The sequence below is a fragment of the Lycorma delicatula genome, chromosome 12, assembly GCF_047948215.1.
Source record: "Lycorma delicatula isolate Av1 chromosome 12, ASM4794821v1, whole genome shotgun sequence".
Lineage (NCBI taxonomy): Eukaryota > Metazoa > Arthropoda > Insecta > Hemiptera > Fulgoridae > Lycorma > Lycorma delicatula.
The window spans coordinates 23,728,350-23,755,391 of record NC_134466.1 but is presented as its reverse complement, the minus strand read 5'-3'; positions in this window follow the sequence as shown (position 1 = coordinate 23,755,391).

The following is a 27,042-nucleotide window of genomic DNA, read 5'->3' as shown; positions in this document are numbered from 1 at the left end:
CTGTGATAGTCGCCACTCGTGCCGGTACGACTCTGGGAGCAGGAACCCTCGTGTGTATCACACTGTTGGATTCACCAACCGCGACGAAAGACGTTTTCTTCATCTTTGTCAGCTCTGAGATAGTGGCTGTAAGTGAAGCTACTTGATCAGAAAGCATCTGAACAAGTTTTTTAAGCCCATTGCAGGACCCGCACTGCTGATCATTAACATTTGCAGGAATTTGTTTAGATGTAGCGGTGGCAAAAGATACATCCGGTTTAACCAGGTTCCGTGAATTATTCAACTTTTTGCATTCTCCCCGTGCGGCCGGGAAAGAAAGCTTTTGCTCCGTACAGATTTTGAGAACTGCCTTTTCTTCTTTAAAGATTGGGCAATCTCGGGAGCGGGCTGCATGTGGACCACTGCAGTTTGCGCACTTTTCACTTTCTTCGCAGTTAGTGTCATTGTGACCCTCTTTAGCACATCGAGCACAGATCTCAGCTTTTGTACAAGATGCTGTAGTGTGACCAAAACCTTGGCATCTGAAACATCGCCGCGGGCCGGGCACGAACGGTCTCACCCGAACCGAGAGGCAACCCACTTTAATCTTTTCTGGTGGAACAGGGAGATTAAATGTTAATATAAGAGACGGTGTCGGTTTTTCTGTTCCGTTCTGCCGTTTCATAATACGTTTCACTTCAACAACATCTTTGTGGCAAAGCTCGTCAACTATTTCATTGATATGTATATCTAAAAGGTTTCGACAAAAAATTACACCCCTGCTCGTATTTAAAGTTTTGTGGCTTTCAGCACTTATATTTATACCACCCATATTACGGAGACGTAAGATTGATCGACTCTGTTCGTCGTTGAATGTTTCAATCAGAATCGATCCGTCGCGTAATTTCCTGATGTTCTTCGGGGAGCCACTTGCACCTGTTACAGTTTTATTTATTAGGAAAGGTGAAACCTTTTGGAGGGAGCCACCTTCCTGACTATTTCGGAGAACAACGAATCGAATATTTTTAGTGTTCAAGTCTAAAGATTTGTAGTTCTCTTCCATAGGACTTCTATCCTCGTGAGACAAAGCTGATCGAGGTCTCTTCGCAAGACTTAATTTGGTGGTTTTTTCAGATGGACCACCAACCATCTTGGAATTTAATATAGGAACAGAAATTTTGGTCCCACGAGTACCGGCGAAAAATGGACCACTCCAGCAGAGCGCACGCGTACTGGAGCTAGAGCTAAGTACAACTGGGTTCGCCCTGGTGCCCAGAGGACATCGTTCAAGACTCACTACGTAGAGCCATTCACCCATCGGCACGATTTGTTCCCACCTTGGGTTACGGTTGGCATTAGTAAGATGTCGCAACACCACCGAGTGTTAATGTAAGAAATATTAGTGTAGGATGTTGTTGTGTAATTGTGTAAGTGTGTATGTTGTAATTTATGTAGTGTTCTTGGTGTAGTATATGTGTATAATGTAAAGTGTTCTGCAGCTCACTGTATAGTGGGAAGAATAGCTGCAGAGGCTAGGCCCGTGGGGACGCCAACCCCCAAAGTATTAAAGAATAAGACTCCCCGTCGGGGGCTGTGCAAGATGGGTTCCAAAACAACAACTAGATTTTGCTGGGAGGGAACCTACCTTTCTCATAGGCATAACTGTACTCATGTACCACAGCCGTGTATGAGCTTGTGTAAGACGCATCTGGTCATATTACTTATAAATAGAGATATTACTTATAAACAGTATGGTAACTAAATTTCAGGTAAGCCCAGCCGTTCCTAGTAAAGTCAGTTATTTTTACACGGATTTGAATACTAGATGGTGGATACCGTTGTTCTTTGGTGGTTGAGTTTCAATTAACCACTCATCTCAGGAATGGTCGAACTGAGACTGTACAAGACTACACTTTATTTACACTCATACATATCATCTTCTACATATAATATGTAAGTATTATTTGAAAGGTACTTACCGGAGGCTAAACAGGAAAAAGAAAGAAAGGTAAACCCAGCCGTGGGTCCCTCTCAGCGTTCATCCTAGATTTATTTTTCAATTTATTTCTCATACATAAATATTACTCTAGTTTTATTATTAAAAACCTATTCTTGTTTTTCTTTATATTGTATAATAAAGTAAATCTTTTAGTTAACCTATGAGAAGCAATCCTAGTTCAAATAGAAAAGAATATATACAACATAACCAATGTATGGAATTGGGAAATATATAATACGATATGATGGTACAAACGAAAAAAATTAAAAAAAAACAAAACTTCAGTAGATTATGCATTAATTTGGCGCCGACTTTAAAAACTACAAATGGATGATAATGAAATTAAGTTTTTGTAGCGAGTGAAACAAATTTAATACCTGATGAGGACTCGAGTTCAGAAGCTCCGTATTAAAAGGAGAGATGCTAACACCACCGCCACGGGGCTTGGCAAATTAAAGTAAAGATTGAAATCTTTACATTTTAACGTTTTGTTTTTTTTTATTTATTGATTTCATTTTACATTTGTTTTTTTATATTTAAAATTATTTTTTTTTATTTTTCAGAATTTTGTTACGCTTCATACGAAAAAACAGCTTACGTAACTTATAGGCTAAAAACTGCATTTTGACAAAATAAGAAAAGCGGATGTAGAGTGATTATTACTAAACTTAGGCTAAGGTATTTCCCGGAATATGTATTTTCTTTACTTTAAGTTTTCTAAGTAAATTTTCTTGAAAAATACTATGAATATTTATTAAATGATATGAGGCTAAATATTATTTTACTATTATTATCCAATACTAAGCAATAATGACGAATAAAAATTAATATCAATTTTTTTATTAAAATAACACACAGTATATTTCATTTAAGAATCTTCCACTTAAGTAAAATTTAACTTAAAATTTAAGTAACTTGTTCTTCCTTCTTCTTCGTCTTCTTCCTCTTCCTTAGTAATTTGTTCTTCAAAGTAAATAAAACTGTAAAATCTGAAACAAAATTTTTAATTGTTTTCTTAAAAGGTTTAAAAATATCATTTTTTTCAAAAACATAATTACTTAATGCTAAATTAACGCATAGTAATGATACTTATTCTGAAATTATGCATTTTCATGCAAAATAAATGAAAATTTACTTTAAAATTTATAGCGTTATAAAAACCTCCTGCATCTTAGCGACCTTACAATTGATAATTCCTTTACAAACTTATTTTGTACCTTATTTCTTATTTTCATTTAGAATTTTCCTTCTTAATTTTTTTTGCAATACTCTTTTTTCAACGAATATTGGATTTTTAGGTTTACCCGTATTTTAATTAAAAACTAAAACCGAACATTTATAAATTAAACTTTTTAAAAAGTTTGGAAGTTTATTTTTAAACAACGTACTAATAACTTTTGTTTTTAATAATAAACGATTTTTTTCCTAGACTTTATTATTTCAATTTTCTCAGAATTAAATTCTCTACAAGTTTTGTCGATGAAATTTACGCATTTGAATTTTAACCGGGACTTGTTTTAATCGATTTTTAGTTCAAAAAACATAAACCATCAATCAATTTTACTTAGATAACGTCCTAAAAATTTCAATATGAATTCATTTCACCGGGTTGTAGTGTTACGCTAGCCGTAATTCTACAACAAAGAGTTTTCGGTTATAGTTTTGTACCAACTTTTTTTCTTATTTCAAGCACTATAATCAGTTCCCGAATTATCTCCCTTTCCAGAATTTAACAATGTTCACTATTATAATTGGGAATCGACTAAATTAAAACCGATTGTAAATAAGCATCATCCTAACTGTTTTTATTTTCAGTAATGTTTTTTGTCTTTATCTTATCCGCTGTGGTCGCAATGTTTAATAAAAGCAATTTCTATTTAACCACATTAGTTTTTAGCTGTTTGTTGTTATTTAATTTTAATGTTGTCAAGTTCCAAGAAATATACATTTCTTTGTCTGCGACCACGTCATTTCCTCTACTTCTTCGTATTTCAGCATTTTTATCAGTTTTACGTAACTCTTTTAATGGTCTGCCTGCTTATAATATTAATTTTCGATATGTTCTTTCTTACCCAAACTTCCCGTTTATGCTAATTTCTTTGTCTTACCAAAACCTTCTTTTGGCAAATGCGAGCTGTGTTTTTTGTTAACTTTACCTAACACTAACCATGATGAAAGTAACAAGGTGTAGCATTGCGTATACGCTCGTCCCAAAATCTCATTTTCTACCGGGTTATTTGAACATATAAGTAAGGGATTTTGGGACAAAAGTTTTTAGTTGTACAAAAATTTTAATACATGATAATGATTAAACAAGATAACAATCGAATATTTATGAATGATTATTCACTTTCAATATGAATTAGTATTATTTGGTACAGATAAAGTTGTAATATTTATTAAAAATAATACAATTTTTTTTTTTAATAATCCTTAATAATATAAATATTTTATACAAGTCTATTGATTCTTAAGAGTATTGAAATTGATTGTTAATTAAGATAAAATTCAAAATAATGAATGAAACCCTAAACAAACATACATAAGACACATCTTATGAAGTGCAACTGACAAAGACTTCGTGTAGCGTGTGTGGCTCTACGGTAACGACTCCTTTTGCTATTCGTGGGGTTCGGTATCGAATCACCGATAATTTTGTTTTTTTTATGCTCATAAAATATTTTTTTTACTAATATTATTTTCCATTTATTATGTGAAACTATTTAATGCTGTTAAACTGAAAAATCAACTAAATGGGGGATAACTTATTTCAAAATTTTATAACTAAAGATCTGATATTATTTATTTTGGTCAATCTTCGGAATTAATGATTTTTTAGTTTAATTAAAATTATTATCGCAAAACAATTTTTGAAAGAAATTGCTTTTAATAATCTAATTTACACGGGAAAATGAGATATTACTTATTTTTTTACGGATACCAAAGTGAATATTACTTTACAATACGAAATAAAGATAAAATAAAAAGTTGTTGTTTAGTGAAAAATAATTTAAAATTCCATAAACATATTTTTCTAACGAGTGAAATGAAATGCAAGGGATTTTCTAGGTAAACCTAGCGACTTCATTTGTCGCTTTATCCACCCGTCTGATTTTTAACATTCTCCTATAGCACCATATTTCAAAAGCTTCTAATCTTTTCTTCTCAGATATTCCGATCGTCCAAGTTTCACTTCCGTATAAAGCGACACTCCAAACGTACACTTTCAAAAATCTTTTCCTGACGTTTAAATTAATTTTTGATGTAAACAAATTATATTTCTTACTGAAGGCTCGTTTAGCTTGTGCTATTCGGCATTTTATATCGCTTCTGCTTCGTCCATCTTTAGTAATTCTACTTCCCAAATAACAAAATTCTTCTACCTCCATAATCTTTTCTCCTCCTATTTTCACATTCAGCGGCCCATCTTTGTTATTTCTACTGCATGTCATTACTTTTGTTTTGTTCTTGTTTATTTTCATGCGATAGTTCTTGCGTAGGACTTCATCTGTGCCGTTCATTGTTTCTTCTAAATCCTTTTTACTCTCGGCTAGAATTACTATATCATCAGCAAATCGTAGCATCTTTATCTTTTCACCTTGTACTGTTACTCCGAATCTAAATTGTTGTTTAACATCATTAACTGCTAGTTCTATGTAAAGATTAAAAAGTAACGGAGATAGGGAACATCCTTGTCCGACTCCCTTTCTTATTACGGCTTCTTTCTTATGTTCTTCAATTGTTACTGTTGCTGTTTGGTTCCTGCACATGTTAGCAATTGTTCTTCTATCTCTGTATTTGAACCTTAATTTTTTTTAAATGCTGAACATTTTATTCCAGTCTACGTTATCGAATGCCTTTTCTAGGTCTATAAACGCCAAGTATGTTGGTTTGTTTTTCTTTAATCTTCCTTCTACTGTTAATCTGAGGCCTAAAATTGCTTCCCTTGTCCCTATACTTTTCCTGAAACCAAATTGGTCTTCTCCTAACACTTCCTCCACTCTCCTCTCAATTCTTCTTAGAATTGAGTCAAGAATTCTTAGAATTCTAGTTAAGATTTTTGATGCATGACTACTTAAACTAATTGTTCTGTATTCTTCACATTTATCTGCCCCTGCTTTCTTTGGTATCATGACTATAACACTTTTTTTGAAGTCTGACGGACATTCCCCTTTTTCATAAATATTACACACCAGTTTGTATAATCTATCAATCGCTTCCTCACCTGCACTGCGCAGTAATTCTACAGGTATTCCGTCTATTTTAGGAGCCTTTCTGCCATTTAAATCTTTTAATGCTCTCTTAAATTTAGATTTTAGTATTGTTTCCCCCATTTCATCCTCCTGAACTTCCTCTTCTTCCTCTATAACACCATTTTCTAATTCATTTCCTCCGTATAACTCTTCAATATATTCCACCCATCTATCGACTTTACCTTTCGTATTATATATCGGTGTACCATCTTTGTTTAACACATTATTAGATTTTAATTTACGTACCCCAAAATTTTCCTTAATTTTCCTGTATGCTCCGTCTATTTTACCAATGTTCATTTCTCTTTCCACTTCTGAACACTTTTCTTTAATCCACTCTTCTTTCGCCAGTTTGCACTTCCTGTTTATAGCATTTCTTAATTGCCGATAGTTCCTTTTACTTTCTTCATCACTTACATTCATTCTTATATTTTCTACGTTCATCCATCAGCTGCAATATATCGTCTGAAACCCAAGGTTTTCTACCGGTTCTCTTTATTCCGCCTAAGTTTGCTTCTGCTGATTTAATAATTTCCTTTTTAACATTCTCCCATTCTTCTTCTACATTTTCTACCTTATCTTTTTTACTCAGACCTCTTGCGATGTCCTCCTCAAAAATCTTCTTTACCTCCTCTTCCTCAAGCTTCTCTAAATTCCACCGATTCATCTGACACCTTTTCTTCAGGTTTTTAAACCCCAATCTACATTTCATTATCACCAAATTACGGTCGCTATCAATGTCTGCTCCAGGGTAAGTTTTGCAGTCGACGAGTTGATTTCTAAATCTTGATATCTTGATATCTAAACCATGATATAATCTATCTGATACCTTGTAGTATCACCTGGCTTTTTCCAAGTGTATATTCTTGTATTATGATTTTTAAATCGGGTGTTGGCAATTACTAAATTATACTTCGTGCAAAACTCTATAAGTCGGTCCCCTCTTTCATTCCTTTTGCCCAGCCCGTATTCACCCACTATATTTCCTTCCTTGCCTTTTCCAATGCTTGCATTCCAATCTCCAACTATTATTAAATTTTCATCTCCTTTTACGTGTTTAATTGCTTCATCAATCTCTTCGTATACACACTCTACCTCATCATCATCATGGACGCTTGTAGGCATATAGACGTTAACAATCGTTGTCGGTTTAGGTTTTGATTTTATCCTTATTACTTATCCTTATTACTGTATCTAATAGTACATTAATAATTAATTCAAGGTAAATTGTTTATTAAACGAAATTAATCATTCAGATCATAATTCTCGACTCCACATACAGTCGATTAAATTTTATATAAAATAAACAAAAAAAACCTACACTCCATATTTATTTGGAAGTGCGTGTACACGCATACGTGAGTACGGCACTTCCTATTTATAAATATATTAGAGTAAAAATCCACATTTCGACGCCAATTTTCATATTCAATAAATTTTATTCTTTTATGTTTCAAAAGTTTGTTTATTTTTGATAATTCTGCCTTTAACCACATTGATGTGTCTTGCTTCTGTTTGTGTGCCAACCGCATAAACGAATTTAAACATCATGGCGGGAAAAGGATTTTGGACGAGCCACTGCGCAACGCTGGGTGTGCGACACCTTGTTACTTTCATCATGATCCTAATTATATCATGTTTGAAAGAAGTTTTATTCCCACATACATCATATTCAATGTGTTTAATAGAAAAAAAATTATTTTTTGTATTACGCAACATAGAATCGAAATTCATTACTTAAAAAAAAAAAAATTTTTTTCGAAAAATTACTTTTAGTTAACATTATTAATAATGTAATCTTAAAATCAGATTAATTATATTTGGAAATTTAATCTACAGATAATTAAGTAAAAATATGTTTTCTTGATCTCTCTAAGGCATCCTGGAATAGTCGCTTTAATATTGGAAGGACAGGTAGAAGGAAAAAATTGTGTAGGCAGGCCACGTTTGGAATATGTAAAACAAATTGTTAGGGATGTAGGATGTAGAGGATATACTGAAATGAAACGACTAGCACTAGATAGGGAATCTTGGAGAGCCGCATCAAACCAGTCAAATGACTGAAGACAAAAAAAAAAGATCTCTTTTAAATTTATAAAATGCCTAACATTTTTCACTAACACTTGAACTTCTTATATATTTTATCTTTACCTTATCGGAATGTAATCAGTTATACATATTATCGATATCAATCATCGATGATTATCGTGGATTAATATCACAGATATCGATCATCGATACGTTATAGAAAAGCAAGTAGCTAGTATTGTTCTGTTTTTTGTTGATATCTTGGTTAAAAAAGTATGACGTTATAGTTTTTTATATTTGAAAACCACTCTTCCATAATCATGCTCAGTTCGCGTTGAAATAATTGTATAATTTATTTATACGCGTGATACCTTCAGTTTTAACAGAAATAGCACAAAAGTTAATACAACCAATGTTACGGAATGTAATATACTTACATTAAAACTTCTTAGTAAATGTTCTTTTGAAAGTATCCTCAGGTATATCGAATTAAAATAGTGAAATATCTTTGTGAAAACGGTACTTCTTACTGCATTAAGGTTTGCCGCAAATAAATCTAGATGTAAATGCAGAAAACGTACTTTTAGTGACATATTACATCTTTATGTAAATATATCATTTCATAGTTCTATATCAATTTAACAGAGTATCTACAAATCATAATTTTGTGATTTATCAAGAAAATCTTTGCAAATGTCTTTAAATGCTGTCTAAGTAGTGAGTTCTACATCGATCAACACAAGAGTTGCATATTTCATCTCTGACCGGTTCCTTCATTTGCGGGCCGACTAATATTCCCTCTTTAATTTCTGCTTCGCTTTTGGGAATTTCTGCCTTATTCTTTTTTATTAATCCTAGTTTGATATTAAGCGGAGGTGGAATTATTTTTTCTGGTTTAACTTAATTATTTTTTCTGAGTTTCACGTATGTCATTACATAAGATAATTATGTTATACGGCTTAAATTATTGTCTCGTGGTTTAACAACACATTAATAGGGTTAAAAACATATACCGATTTATACGAGCGCATAAAGTAATCATATAAAATAAAAAACGTATATGTATAATCATGCACCGTATAATACCAACAATTTTCAAAAAAATATGGGTTACGGAAAAATTCTTATTTCTAATTCATTTTCTCCCAAAAATGATGATTGTTCTAGTTTATATTGTTAGTCGCAAATAAGCAGTTTGATTTTTCTAAGTCAAAGATACTGAGGTTCAAATCCTAGTAAAGGTTAGTTGCTTTTCAACAAATTTGAATACTAGACTACTAAAATAGCGGTCTACTTTGGCGATTGGGGTTCAATTAACCACTGAAATTTTTTTGTTACAAAAAAAAGCAATATGATTTTATAAATTGGATGAATGAATCAAATTTCATGTATTTGGTGAATCTGCTTTGACAAAACATATTTTTTTTGTTAAATTTATAAACAAGTTCATCGCTATAAAAAAACTATTGCTTTTATCAACTATTAGAAGCTACACGACACTATTTAATTGTATTTTTCTGCTATTAATTCAAGTAATAAGATTTCTTATTACTGCCGACTTCATTTCTTAAACTAGAAAAAATTCAAGTAATTTTGACTTCTAAACACCGTAAAAGAAAATTTATTCAAGATTTATGGTACTACACAAACCGATAAAATTGTGCATCATGGTAGCAGATAGCCCAACTAAAAGAAACAACATATTTTTATAACTTTTACAGCTTCTTGAAGGAAAACATTTCCTGGATGAATGATCAAAAGACAACCGTCTTTCTTTTTCTATTTTAATCTCTGGAACCATTGTAAGGTGTTACTTCAGAGTATGAATGAGGATGACATGTATGAGTGTACTCGTAAACGAAGTGTAGTCTTGTATAGTCTCAGGTCAATCATTCCTGAGATGTGTGGTTAATTGAAACCCAATCAACTGGCCAAACCTAATCATTTAATGAAATAGAATTATAGTGCATAACAAGAGCTCTCTGATAACACCCACAATCTTTACTGCACACAGAGTGCTTATTATCCTTCCAAAGATGTTTGCAATTAACACAGGCGGACTCTCTGATTTCTTTGAATACCTCACGCATGTGTCCTTCATCAGCACAATGAGCGCAAACTGCAGGATATTTACGGAACTTAGCCCTGTGACCAAACCTGCAGCACCTAAAACGCGCTGGATATCTAAATACTCCTTGACATTACAAGAAGGGGAGTCTACAAATATCCTGCCTGCCGCAGTGAAGCTGCTCTACTAAAGATGCTCTACCAAAGATGTAGCACCAGTAAACTCAACTGAAGAAGTTGCTACAAAATTATCTTAAAAATATTCCTAAAAGAATTTTTATGTAATTTGAAAGCAAAGGATTTTTAATAATTTTAAAGCATTTAGTAAATTAAAAATTTTTATATTTCCATGGGTTTTTTATTTTATACCTGTGCTGTAACACTTTTCCATATAAAAAATAACATACAAGAATTTATTCCTAAAAATAAAAAAAATAATATCCATTTTCATCAAATCAAAAAACAAAACTACCCTTGTTTAACAGAGCATAACATTTCAATCTACAAGAAGGAGCTTTTAAATACTTATTCAAACGTTATTTTTTGGCAGATACATTGATTTCATTTGTTTTATTATAAAGTTTTTTTCTAATGGCCCCACAGTTTATTCCACGAAACTTAAATGGTAATTAGAAAAAGTTTTTTTGAAATGAAAAATTATGTTCATTTAAAAATAAATATAAAAATGCAAATTTAAAAAAAACATTTGTAAAAACTCTTTTGACCTAACATTTTACTTGAATGTGCATGTATCAACATTTCAGAGTGCCTTAGCATATATTTTGCAGAAATCTGTTAAGACTTTTTTGTTTTCCAGATGAAAATTCCCCAAAGATGAACATTATACAGTACAAGATGTACTTCATATAGAAGTATATTATACCATAAATACACAGTAAACTGTACTACAATTATTTGTAGAGTACAAAGTATTATAGTATAAACTTATACTATTTCATTCAAAACAAGAAAACACTCATATAAACCGTTTGAAAAAAAATTGAAATGCCATTTTTAATGCTAAACTAAATTTAAATGCCATTTTTAATGCTAAACTACTATAATCAGTAATTTTGGAGGAGTTATTACTTTAAAAAAGGATTATTAAATTATACAAAAAAATGTAAACTTTTATAAAAAATGAGATAACTTACTGATTAAAAATTATGAAGTATGATTTTAGGCCAAGATGAAAATGATTCTTTCATTTATATTAAATGAAAACAGAAATACTTTTTTGTACTGTTTTCTAAATAATGTTTAAAAAGTTATTACTTTATAATTTATAAGTATCAGTTTTTAGTTTTTTAAGAATGATTTCCACTCAATTTGGAAGTCAATTTTAATCTTTAAAAAAAATTCATTTAGCTTATACAGATATAAAATAATTTTTTTTTCTAGTAACTGATTTCACTTATAAGCAGCAAAACATTTAACCAGATTTTTCTAAAACAAAAACTTTAAGCGATTTAACACAATTATTATGCCTGGTTAATCTGTAAAAGCAACTCCAGCTAATAAAAATTATGCAAAATCACTCAGAAACTAAAATATTTAACTAACTTCATATGCATTTAAAAATATTATTCATACCTCCTGTTCAGTAGATTTTTACAAACTATAATTAAAGGCAAACATCCAATTTTATAAATGTCCACACATTATAGAATAATGTCCACACAAGTTATATTTCAAATCAATAGTTATCATTTTATTACCATTATTTAAATACTTTCATAGTCATCGCTTTGTTTCAGTTTTAATCTCCGTATTTATAACACAATACAATGACAATATATTAAAATCATAAGGAGAATTTATAACTCCACATCATAAATTTACATAAATATATTATTGCAACTTTATGGTTTAATATATATATATATATAAATCAATGTGTCATTCATCTATAAATTTTTAAAATCTACTAAACCATCTCTATACCAATATTAATGCCATAAATTCATTTACATAATCTCTCACTGCTAACACACTTCAATTTTCTAATAATACTAAGTATTGAACTTGTTAATCTCTTTATTATTTTAAACAGCGATTCATAAACCATGTTTTATAAACTCTTATCGTTTTGTAAGATAGCAGCTCTTAGAAGGATCCAGAACAAAGGTGAATCCAGTTAATTAACACAATTGCATTGTAATAATACAGATATACAGTTACATTATTCCATAATATGCATGACTGGCTATATTTTTTTTAAAATGCATATAATTAACCGTATATAACTATAAAATAGATAATTTATGTATTGAACTATATAAATTTTAGAAATAAGTATTTCATGTTTCTCACAGAATATTGTTCTTCTGTGAATTTAAAGGACAATTTTGTTTTTTTCACATCTTTCATTAACACCGCATTAAAAAACAGTTATGAATAGTAATTTTAAAGGAAAATTTCTACACTCTAAAAAAAAATTAATAACAATTATTTGTTTAAAAATTATTAATAACAACACTATATATTACCTAACTTCAAATGCTTTTAACAAATTTATAAATGTCTCTTATTTACTAGGTGTTTGAAGATTAAAATTAAAAGCTATCATCCAATTTTATAAATGTCTGCACGTTTGAAAGTACAGAAAATAAAATGACGAAAAAATGTTTTGCTCATATTATAATAGTAAAATTTATATGAAACACCTCAGCTGTATCAGTCTATGTTGACAAGTTTTCAGTGACAATTAAAAATTTAACGAATAATATTTTAGTAAATACAATATACGTTTTTTTAATATAGAAATAAATTTATGTGTACAAGAATAAATTTCATGTGATATATAAATTGCTACAATTCACTATTATAAATATACTTGAAGGCATTAATAATTGTCTGGAATTACCATCATTGGTAATAATCGCAAGATTTTACTACGCTTCATTTACACTCATACATATCCTCATTCATCCTCTGAAGTATTATCAGAACAGTAATACCAGAGGCTAAACAAGAAAAAGAAAGTGGTTGACATTAGGACATTATGAATCTGGTAGTAGAGAGCTAATACTAAATCGTGGATACCGGTGTTCTTTTGGTGGTTGGGTTATCCTAGATTTATTTTTCAATTTATTTCTCATACATAAATATTACTCTAGTTTTATTATTAAAAACCTATCCTAGTTCAAATAGAAAAGTACATATACAACATAATTAATGTATGGAATTGGGAAATATATAATACGATATGATGTTACAAACGAAAAAAATTAAAAGATTAGATTATGCGTTAATTTGGCGCCAACTTTAAATAATACAAATGGATGTTAATGAAATTAAGCTTTCATAATTTATAGGCTAGAAACTGCATTTTGACAAAATAAGAAAAGTGGATGTACAGAGATTATTACTAAACTTAGGCTAAGGTTTTCCAGGAAAATGCATTTTCTTTACTTTAAGTTTTCTGGTATGAGGCTAAATATTATTTTACTATTATTATCCAATACTAAGCAATAATGACAAAAAAATTAATATCAAATATTTTATTAAAATAACAGTATATTTCATTTAAGAAAAAATTAATATCAAATTTTTTATTAAAATAACAGTATTTTCATTTAAGAATCTTCCACAAGTCAAATTTTTTTAAGGTAACTTGTTCTTCCTTCTTTTTCTTCGACAAATCTGAAACAAAATTTTAAATTGTTTTCTTAAAAGGTTTAAAAATATATTTTCCAAAAACAATTACTTAATGCTAAATTAATGCATAGTAATGATACTTCAATATGTATGACTTTTCAAACTAACAGAATGGAATTTCTTATTTCTTTTTTATATTCAATAATGTAAATCATGTCAGCAGATTAGATTTGATTATTTTCATTTTTTTCCAAAAGAAACTGATATTTATAACCTGAATGCATAAAGACTTAAAAGAGCATGTGGGGAAACCTAGATATATTTCCAACTGCCTTATTAGTACCTTAATAGATGTATTACTAAAATGCTACTTCAAATCTATACTGCAATACAATATAATAGATTTGTATTAAAGTAACAAAATATGTACACTTTATAGGAGTTCTGCAATAGATATTTAAACCGGAAATAAATATTCAGAGAAGCAGTTCTCATTAGCATGGTATACATGGTCATCTATAACAATAAGCATTTTTTTTTATTTGTGCTCTAATGTTTCACCCTGCTTACATGTGTTATATAACATTCTTTTATTTATTTCCCTAGTATGTACATAAACATGAATGAAAATATGCATATTTTTAGTTCATATAACGACACAGACACACCCACACAGGCACATGTATACACACACACACACGCACGCACATGCGCAATATATATTAAACATAAAATACAAGGAAACATATACACTTACATTATTTTTTTGGGATCCCACTCAAATTTGATGCAACTGGAGATATCTCCTCATCTTGGGGGCACCCGGGGAAAAGACGGAAATTCCTCTCAGCGTGTAAACAAAGCACTAAGCAATCCTCTCCTCTTTGCAGATTGAAAATTGAAGATGAAATGAAGGCAGCACTCTTCAGACATCTCTGGGTTCCGGATGATCCAAGTACTTAAAGAAGTGGAGTAGAAGCAAATAAAAAAATGAGCTATAAAAAACGTAACATAATTCAGCATATATTAAGTAAATTATATAAGAATGAAACTAAAAGTACACGAAAATAATAAGAAGAAAATTAACATTATATGAGAAAAACAAAATAATATAAGAACACTTGGCAAAATTACTTTTTGTAGCACATCCCTGAAAAAAAGTTATTTTGAAAACTTGTTTCTATGTACAATAATATAACGCATCTATACAGTTAAAAGTTTATTTGCTTTAACGAATACTGTACTAAATCTTTAAACATCAAATTGAACATTAATTTTATACTGAATAATTAATACACTTAAAAAAAATTGGTTATAAAACATAATACAAGTTGTCATTAACTATTAATACATTGAATCTTACCATCACTTTGAATATTATTAATTTTATACTGAATAATTATTTATTATTTTAATTTAGTTTATTTCATTTATACCTGAAAGAAAATTGTTAGTACACAAAAAAAATTGGTTATAAAACATAATACAAGTTGTCATTAACTATTAATACATTGAATCTTACCATCACTAGGAATATTATGAATTTTATAATGAATAATTATTTATTATTTTGATTTTAGTTTTTTCATGTATACCTGAAAGAAAATTGTTAATACACAAAAAAAAATCGTTATAAAACATAATACAAGTTGTCATTAACGATTATTGCATTGAATCTTACCATCACTTTGAATATTATTAATTTTATACTGAATAATTATTTATTATATTGATTTTATTTTATTTCATTTATACCTGAAAGAAAATTGTTAGTACACAAAAAAAAATCGGTTATAAAACATAATACAAGTTGTCATTAACTATTAATACTTTGAATCTTAGCATCACTTTGAATAAATTTAATTTTATACTGAATAATTATTTATTATATTGATTTTAGTTTATTTCATTTATACATGAAAGAAAATTGTTAATACACAAAAAAAAATTGGTTATAAAACATAATACAAGTTGTCATTAACTATTAATACATTGAATCTTACCATCACTTTGAATATATTTAATTTTATACTGAATAATTATTTATTATATTGATTTTAGTTTATTTCATTTATACCTGAAAGAAAATTGTTAATACACAAAAAAAAATTGGTTATAAAACATAATACAAGTTGTCATTAACTATTAATACATTGAATCTTACCATCACTTTGAATATTATTAATTTTATACTGAATAATTATTTATTATATTGATTTTAGTTTATTTCATTTATACCTGAAAGAAAATTGTTAATACACAAAAAAAATTGGTTATAAAACATAATACAAGTTGTCATTAACTATTAATACATAGAATCTTACCATCACTTTGAATTTTATTAATTTTATACTGAATAATTATTTATTATATTGATTTTATTTTATTTCATTTATACCTGAAAGAAAATTGTTAGTACACAAAAAAAAATCGGTTATAAAACATAATACAAGTTGTCATTAACTATTAATACTTTGAATCTTAGCATCACTTTGAATAAATTTAATTTTATACTGAATAATTATTTATTATATTGATTTTAGTTTATTTCATTTATACATGAAAGAAAATTGTTAATACACAAAAAAAAATTGGTTATAAAACATAATACAAGTTGTCATTAACTATTAATACATTGAATCTTACCATCACTTTGAATATTATTAATTTTATACTGAATAATTATTTATTATATTGATTTTAGTTTATTTCATTTATACCTGAAAGAAAATTGTTAATACACAAAAAATATTGGTTATAAAACATAATACAAGTTGTCATTAACTATTAATACATAGAATCTTACCATCACTTTGAATTTTATTAATTTTATACTGAATAATTATTTATTATATTGATTTTATTTTATTTCATTTATACCTGAAAGAAAATTGTTAGTACACAAAAAAAATTGGTTATAAAACATAATACAAGTTGTCATTAACTATTAATACATTGAATCTTAGCATCACTTTGAATAAATTTAATTTTATACTGAATAATTATTTATTATGTTGATTTTAGTTTATTTCATTTATACCTGAAAGAAAATTGTTAATACACAAAAAAAAATTGGTTATAAAACATAATACAAGTTGTCATTAACTATTAATACATAGAATCTTACCATCACTTTGAATTTTATTAATTTTATACTGAATAATTATTTATTATATTGATTTTATTTTATTTCATTTATACCTGAAAGAAAATTGTTAGTACACAAAAAAAATTGGTTATAAAACATAATACAAGTTGTCATTAACTATTAATACATTGAATCTTACCATCACTTTGAATATTATTAATTTTATACTGAATAATTATTTATTATATTGATTTTAGTTTATTTCATTTATACCTGAAATAAAATTGTAAATACACAAAAAAAAAATTGTTATAAAACATAATACAAGTTGTCATTAACTATTAATGCATTGAATCTTACCATCACTTTGAATTTTATTAATTTTATACTGAATAATTATTTATTATATTGATTTTATTTTATTTCATTTATACCTGAAAGAAAATTGTTAGTACACAAAAAAAAATGGTTATAAAACATAATACAAGTTGTCATTAACTATTAATACATTGAATCTTAGCATCACTTTGAATATATTTAATTTTATACTGTATAATTATTTATTATATTGATTTTAGTTTATTTCATTTATACCTGAAAGAAAATTGTTAATACACAAAAAAAAATTGGTTATAAAACATAATACAAGTTGTCATTAACTATTAATGCATTGAATCTTACCATCACTTTGAATATTATTAATTTTATACTGAATAATTATTTATTCTATTGATTTTAGTTTATTTCATTTACACCTGAAAGAAAATTGTTAATACACAAAAAAAATTGGTTATAAAACATAATACAAGTAGTATATTGCCAACACAAATACTATATTATATCTCTTACCACCACTTTCAATTTTAATTTTATACTGAATTATTAATTAATTTGATAATGTATTAATTTGATATGCACCTGAAAGAAAATTTTAATACCCAGAAAATAATATATTTTGTAAAAAAACATAATACAATAACTACATTGTTAACAAATATTATATAAAATCTCTTTCCATCACTTTGAATATTAATTTTATACTCAATAATTATTTATTATATTGATTTTATTTTATTTCATTTACACCTGAAAGAAAATTGTTAATACACAAAAAAAATTCGTTTTAAAACATAATACAAGTTGTGATTAACTATTAATACATTGAATCTTACCATCATTTGAATATATTTAATTTTATACTGAATAATTATTTATTATATTGATTTTAGTTTATTTCATTTATACCTGAAAGAAAATTGTTAATACACTGAAAACAAACTTTGTAATAAACATATTACAGGTACTATATTGCTAACACAAATACTATATTGGATCTCTTACCATCACTTTGAATAATAATTTTATACTGAATAATTACTTATTGTTTCGTGGTATATCAATGTCATTTATACCTGAAAGAAAATTATTAATACTCTGAAAAGAACACATTTTGTTAAAAACATATTACAAGTAATATATTGCTAACACAAATACTATATTGAATCTCTTTGAATAATAAGTTATATTGTATAATTAGTTTTTATTTTGATATTATATTCATTTCATATGTACCTGAAGGAAAATTGTTAAAATTCTGAATAAAAGATATTTGTTAATTAACCTAATAGAAGTTATCGTAAATCCTAGAATTTTATAAATTTATTACATTAACTGTATAATGTTTTCACAAATACTATACCGCGTCTTTACTAATAACTTTCAATAATAATTTTATAGTGAATAATTAGTTTATTATTATATTCATTTCATATGTATTTAAAAGAAAATTGTTATACCCCTGAATAAAAGAAGTTTGTTAGTAAACTTAATAGAAGGTATCCTCAATCCTAGGATTTTACAAATTTATAACTTTACCTTTATAACTGCTTTCGCAAATACTAAATTGAATCTTTCTCCATCACTTTGATTAATTATTTTATACTGAATAATTGGTTATTTTGTTATTATATTCATTTCATATGTACGTGATAGAAAATTATTAGCCCTAAATAAAGAAAAACATTTTGTTAAATTTATTAAATAGTTAAAACTAATCTTAACAAAAATTAAGTCATTTAAAAACAGATTTAGTATAATAAAAAAATTACCTTTTAAATTATATATATATATATGTATCTATATAAAATAAATATCCTAGCTCAACAAATAGTAGATATTTCATAATTCCGTCAGCTTTAATTAAATACATGTCAAGTAATGTCTTCTATCCCTCATAAAAAATTTTAATAAATGTTAAATAAATGTTTAAAATATAATTGTAATATGGTTTCTATGGAAATTAATTTTATAATTTTTATATTATTAATTAATAATAAATATTAATTTTATTTATTTTTTTATAGATTACTAATATCGCATGAAAATAAACAAGAACAAAACAAAAGTAATGAAATGTAGTAGAAATAACAAAGATGGACCACTGAATGTGAAAATACGAGGAGAAAAGATTATGGAGGTAGAAGAATTTTTTTATTTGGGAAGTAGAATTACTAAAGATCGACGAAGCAGGAGCGATATAAAATGCCGAATAGCACAAGCTTAACGAGCCTTCAGTAAGAAATATAATTTGTTGACATCAAAAATTAATTTAAATGTCAGGAAAAGATTTTTGAAAGTGTATGTTTGGAGTGTCGCTTTATATGGAAGTGAAACTTGGACAATCGGAGTATCTGAGAAGAAAAGATTAGAAGCTTTTGAAATGCGGTGCTATAGGAGAATGTTAAAAATCAGATGGTTGGATAAAGTGACAAATGAAGAGGTATTGCGGCAAATAGATGAAGAAAGAAGCGTTTGGAAAAATATAGTTAAAAGAAGAGACAGACTTATAGGCCACATACTACGGCATCCTGGAATAGTCGCTTTAATATTGGAAGGACAGGTAGAAGGGAAAAGTTGTGTAGGCAGGCCACGTTTGGAATATGTAAAACAAATTGTTAGGGATGTAGGATGTAGAGGGTATACTGAAATGAAACGACTAGCACTAGATAGGGAATCCTGGAGAGCTGCATCAAACCAGTCAAATGACTGAAGACAAAAAAAAAAAGATTACTAATTGTGTAAATGTGAATATTACTTTTTGTTTATTTACATATGTTTCAGGAAGAAAGGAAAAGTATTAGGTAATTGATTCCAGATCTTAGAAAAAAGTTCATACAAATGTATCTTATCTATTTACGACTAGGAAACATTTACCCTGGATCTCAGTTCCCCCTGTGGAATGAGGTTATACTGAAACTTTTAACTTCTTATTTAAGAGGTTTCTTATGTTTTTTGATTCAAGAAATCAAATAAAACAGGTCACAGAACTGTATCTTCCTTAGTTGACAGAAAACAGAAAAATTTGGTGTCAAAAAACACTTTTTTTTTAGGTTCTTTGTAAAATAAACTTTATTAGATGGCCAATAAATTTGAAAATTTAATTCTGAGAAAAATTGTGTATATATGTGAATATATACTCAATTGTGTAATATATATGAAAAAAGAAAATAGTCAAGTTTTATCATTAAAAACAAAACGTAATAAAACACTTTTTTTCATTTTCCTAATGTGTATGTAGCAATCTGTTCAACAAATGAACAATCCCCCCTAAGGCCCAATGAGATGATGATATGTAAGACATGTAAGGTGTTTAGGCCTACCATTCCTGAGGTGTTGGGTTAATTAAACCCCAACCAGCAAAGTACACCGTTTAGTATTCAAATCCGTATAAAAGCAACAACTAGCTTTTACTACGATTGGAACCTCAGAACCTTTGACTTTGAAAATCACCTGTTAAACAACTTAACAAGAAAAATGTAATGAATTTGTAAAAATGAGTAAACACAGCTATTAGTACAATAAATTCAGACCTTTGAAAAATTGAAATATGATTAATTTACTACTTTTCCATCTAGCGCTATAGCAGACCTGTAGCTTTAGAAGGGAAAGTATTGTAATCGATCCAATTTGGGCATATCCAATTTTCACCGAATCTTGATATTTTGATACTTAAGGAACACAAATACCTAAAAACTCGATGAAAGTTTACCAGATTTTAATGTTCATATGTATGCGTGTGTGTTCGGTCTTTACCTCCTTATATCTCTTGAATTACTGGACCGATTTTGACTATACTTGGTCAGCTTACTCTTATATATACGGCGTTGATATAATTCAATTTTCAACTTATAAAGTCAAGGGGATGAGGCTGTAGAGTAAGATCATCCTCAGTATCTCAAGATTTTGCCTAATTAAGGGCATATTTTTCTTAGGCGCATTTGTTAACAATTAAAAAATAAAATACCTTGCAAAAAACATTTTTACAATATCGCAACCTCACCCCAAAAACTGTTCTAAGCTACTGTTATGTTGTGACATCACGAGTGAGTGGTAGAATTAAATAAATGAATAATATTTAAAATGTAAAAAGGAACTCGGTCTCTGAAACTGTAATTGGAATTGTACTCTATTTAAAAATCTTAATTTCTCCTCAGATTTTTGTAACTGCGCATCGCCTTCATTATAAGTTCGTTAAAAAATAAAGTACATCGGATTTGTTTATGATTGCACCATTTATTTTTGATGGTCGCCTTACAGGAAACTAGTATTTTTTTTTAGAAAATAACCTGCCCTAGTTTTTAGAAGACATTCCACTAATAACGAGGCAAGAAATTATTTTTCAACACTATGGGTTTGCTATACATTTTTGTGAAGTAGTTAGAAATTAATGTAACATTTAGGAACAACTGGGTCAGGCGAGAAGGGCCAATTAATTGATCCTAGATTATCTGATCTGACTCCAATGGCCTATTATACGTGTGGACATATGAAATCGATAGTATATGCTGAAAAGATAACTACAAAAAGAACTAATGGCAAGAATTTTCAATGCATTTGAAATTCTACGAAATAATCCAGATTCGGTGAAAGAGCCACCAAAGGAATTTTAAATTGAGCAGAGTACTGTTAATAATGAAGGAGGACATTTTGAACAGTTGTTGAAATAGTAATTTCTTAATGTGTTTTTACAATTTTACTTTTGATGAATGATTTTATTTCTAGGTATTCTTGGTATTCTCGGATTACGTTGACTCTGATCACTTTTAATTGTTTTCTAGATAGTCATAAAAGAATGGAGGAAAACACTGAAACTCAATGTGGTAGAAACAATAAGTTTAGGTTACAAAAAGGATAATCCAGCAAAAATTCAAATAGAAGTGTTAAAAGTAATTGAGAAAAAACAGGATTATATATTTCCTACGAAAAACAATTATAAATATTAAAAATAATCTATCATAAGAGAATTAAATGAATTATTCATCAGTCAAAAAAAAATTTCTTTAAGAAATGTTAACAATTTTTTTTAATTCTTAATTTTATTAGGGAAATTGTAACTTGTAGAGTAAAAAAAAAAAAAAAAACATTTTTTAAAATATATTTAGACAGTATATACTAACAAATTTTCAAGTATCAATTCAGAGAACGGCGAGTGACCTGGCATCAAAGTCTCTGCACTCTATTGTTTAGGTATGCAGCTCCTATTCTATTGTGAACAGAGCATATATTTGGAAATGTAATAGGACTAATATGATTTCAGATGTCTATTTCAAAATGTTGAAAATTAAGTGTCTTTAAACTGTTTTTAGAATATGTTTTTTGATAAAAAACATAAAAAACATAAATATTTAAATTATTTTTAAAGAAGAACTTTGATTAAAAGTCTTCTGACAAAAGTTGCAGACATAATTTTTCTCTTTTGCATGAATATTAATATGTATATTTGAACTCTTTTTATAATTAAATGATTTTTACAAAAGTTACAAATTAATTTTTTTTTCCTTGGTATGAATATTTAAATGTAATTTTAAAGAATAACTTCGATTAAAAGACTTCTGACAAAAGTTACAAACATAATTCTTCTCTTTTGTATGAGTATTGATATGTGTCTTTAAAATTTTTTTAGAATAATATGTCTTTTGACAAAAGTTGCAAACATAATTTCTCTCATTTTTATGAATATTAAGATGTGTCTTTAAATTTTTTTTACGATTAAATGACTTTTACAAAAGTTACAAATATAATTTGTTTCCTTGGTATGAATATTTAAATGTAATTTTAAATGAGAACCTTGATTAAAAGTCTTCTGACAAAAGGTACAAACATAATTTTTCTCTTTTGTATGAATCTATAAATGTGATTTAAGATTAGATTTATCATTAAAAGTCTTCTGACAAAAGTTACAAACATAATTTTTATTTTCATTATGCGCAATAAGGTGGGTTTTTAAATCATCATGAATAAGAGCCTTTTGACAAAAGTCACTATTATTTTTTTTGTTTTTACCGTGAAAGTTAATGTTTTTCTTTAAATAACATTTGCATCTGACTCTTTCATTGCAATATTCACAAACCGAATTCTTTCCTTTCTGGATAGGTAACGTGTTTTACTACTTATATTCTCGACTAAATTTTCTTCTGTCGTTACTTCACAATATGCACACATACATTCACTGGATTTTTTATTTATAATTCCATCATTTACAGAATTATTTATACATCTCTTGCAAGTAATACAATGCTTGGTACTTCCACTGATGGTTGCTTTATCGATAGTAACCTGTAAAATTAAAATAACATTTTTTAATTTGTAATATTTTTAAGTTTATCTGATATTGTGTGTTTCTTTTTAATCAAGTTTGTCTTTTTTACAACTTTAAAACATTCCATGAATCTGGTTTTAAAGAATCTACTGGTCTTACCAATATAAATATGATCAGAATCATTACATAAAATTTTATGAATACTACTCAAATTGTATACATCAGAAGTACTGTTACTATTTATATTAATATGTACATTACTCATTACATTTTTTTATATTTTATGTTTTTATCTCTTGTTGAGATTATAATTTTAAATATTTAATTTAAATTAAACGTTTTAAAGTATAAGTTAAATTTAATTAGTTTAAAAATATTTTTAACATAAAATTATACGTGAATGGGCAGTATGTTGTCATGGATTGTAATTGTTTGATGGTTTTGTAATATATATATATATATATATATATATATATAAAATGTATGCAGCTGATGACGTGAATCAAATTCACGAAAGCACTTCTGTTATGTAATGAAATAAGGTAAGTCATCCTATTTTAATTGTTCTATACTTATGGTTGATCTATTAAATATAAATTAATTTGTACTGGGTACAGAGGAGTATGGTTATTAAAAGAATTGCTTTTAAAAATCACAAACAAATAATTCACTATTCAGAGGGCGATGATGAAAATTATTTTGAGCACATATTTATCAGAATGTAGATAAATTTTTTTTGTATATTTAAATATCCATGAATAGAGGAATGTTGTTTCTGTAAAAGAAAATAATTTTCTTACAAGAAAGGGCCTGATTATGAAGTATTGTATTGAATTATATGAAAACACAGTACTGTTGTCTGGTTCAATTTAGATGGATATTGTTATTTTTTAAGAATAAGTGACTTCTTTTTAGCAAAGATTGCATATTCAGAAACATAAACACAAGGATAGAATAAGATATTTAATTTTCAGAATATATGAATACGATCCTGAAACAAAGCGGTCAAGGGAAGAGTGGCACACTCCATCATCTCCTCACCAAAAAAATGTCGAATGAGCAAATCAAAGATCAAATCCATGCTGATTTGCTTTTTAGACAGTACGGGTATCGTGCATAAACAATTTGTTTCTCCATGACAAACTGTCAACCAAGTGTTTAACAAAGGTGTCCTTGAAAAGCTCAGGAAAAGCATGATTCGTGTGAGACCAGACATTGCAGACAAATGGATGCTTCATTATGACAATACCCCGTGTCACACGACCATTTCCATCACGGAATCTTTAACCTCAAAATGTATTCCTACGGTTCCTCAACCCCGCTAGCTATTCACCTGATTTGAGTCCTTGTGACTTTTTCCTTTTCCTGAAATTAAAACATGTCTTAAAAGATCATTTTGGAACTCTGGAGAACGTTCAAAAGATTGTGACCGACCAGTTAAAAGCCTTATCATTGAAGCCTTCCAGTGGTGCTACCATGAGTGGGAACAACAACTCCACCGGTGTATAGCTGCCCAAGGGAACTACTTTGAAGGGGGATAATATTGTTGTTTGAAAAAAATAAAAACTTTGGTAAGCAAAAAGTCAGTCTCATTACTTTTCTCACACACCTAAATTATCCAGATTTTGCCTTTCAAGGACCATCTGGATAATTGGTGTTCTACTGTAAACAAAATATAACACTCTTACCACTTCATTTTCAACTTCAAAATTTTCTGTTTTAACTAAGTTGGTCTTTTCAATTGCTAAGGGATCTTTTTCAATATCACCATTCATAATGTCAAGCGGTTCCTCTTTCAGTTGTACTAAATTTATTTGCTGTAATAAAAAAACAATGAATTAATGTTATAAAGTAAATATGTTTACGATTTATTATACAATTTACAAAATAAAAATAATTGTATATCTAATTCGTTACCACTCACAAGTGCCGTTTGTGTGGTTCCAAATGTTGTCAAATGTTATTTAATATATATATATATATATTACTAGGATTTGAAAACTGAGAATATTTGACTTCAAAAATCAGGTGTTGAAGAACTGATTTGCCACCAGCCTGGTGAGCTCTCTCTCTTTCTTTCTTTCTCTCTCTCTCTCTCTCTCTCTCTCTATATATATATATATATATATATATATATATATATATATATATATATATACACATGCATTAAGAAATGAAAATATATATATTTAATACAAGGTTTACATATTAGATAACTATAATGAAAAGATAATACAGTGGGACGCCAATTTTCCAGACGTCCAACTAACTGCACTGCTTAAATCCAGCCTACACAACTTAAAAAAAGCTATACATTATTTGAAAAATTTAAACTATTCAAACAAATCTTTGCTTCAATAGGAATTTTTTTTATACTATATTACTGAACTGCGTTTTTTGCAATTCATTTAGCAAAACCATATATTAACCAGCCTTTGTAAAACTAATTATAAAAGAAAATTTCTAACACTGTATTTTATGTACAATATTACTATACATCTTTTCTTAAATTACATTGTATTTTCATTTTCCAAATTTCTTCTTAATTTTACTGAAATATGTTTACTTTTATTTTTAATTAATTTTACTTAGTGTCTTACCAATTAAATATAATGATATAGGCAGTATATATGATAAAACTTTTTAAAATCAATTATCCAGATTTGGCCTTTCAAGGACCATCTGGATGATTGGTGTTCCACTGTAAATAAAATCTAACACTCTTACCACTTCCTATTCAACTTTTAAATTTTCTGTTTTATCTAAGTTGGTCTCTTCAATTGCTAAGGGATCTTTTTCAATATCACCATTCATAATGTCAAGCGGTTCCTCTTTCAGTTGTACTAAATTTATCTGCTGTAATAAAAAAAGCAATAAATTAATGCTATAAATATGTTTACGATTTATTATACAATTTATAAAATAAAAATAATTGTATATCTAATTCACTTACCACAAACAAACAGCACAACTACAGTTAAATTATTATTATGATTATTATTATTATTATTAGGTCACTTTAATGTGCCAGATTTTGTACTAGAAAATGTTTCTTTTGCTGAATGTTACCATACAAATTTAAATGTTAAAAATGCTGCTATTCACCTTACAAACTGAAAGGTGGTATTATTTTCTACAAATTGTTATCTTTTACAATCAAATAATTTGTTAAACTGTTGCGGTAATACTCGTGATTTAGTTTTTTCTAATGTTACTGACAAAATGTTGCTTTTGGTAAAATATTTTATTGTGATAAATATCATTTATTGGAAATATCATCAGAGATAACATTACCTAGGATTTTTAATTCTAATTTTATTTCTCACAAATACTTACCAGATTATAAAAATATTAATTTTGCAATACTCAACATTTAATATACTAGAGTTAGATTGTTATTGAGTAATCTTGATGCGATTGCCTAAATTTT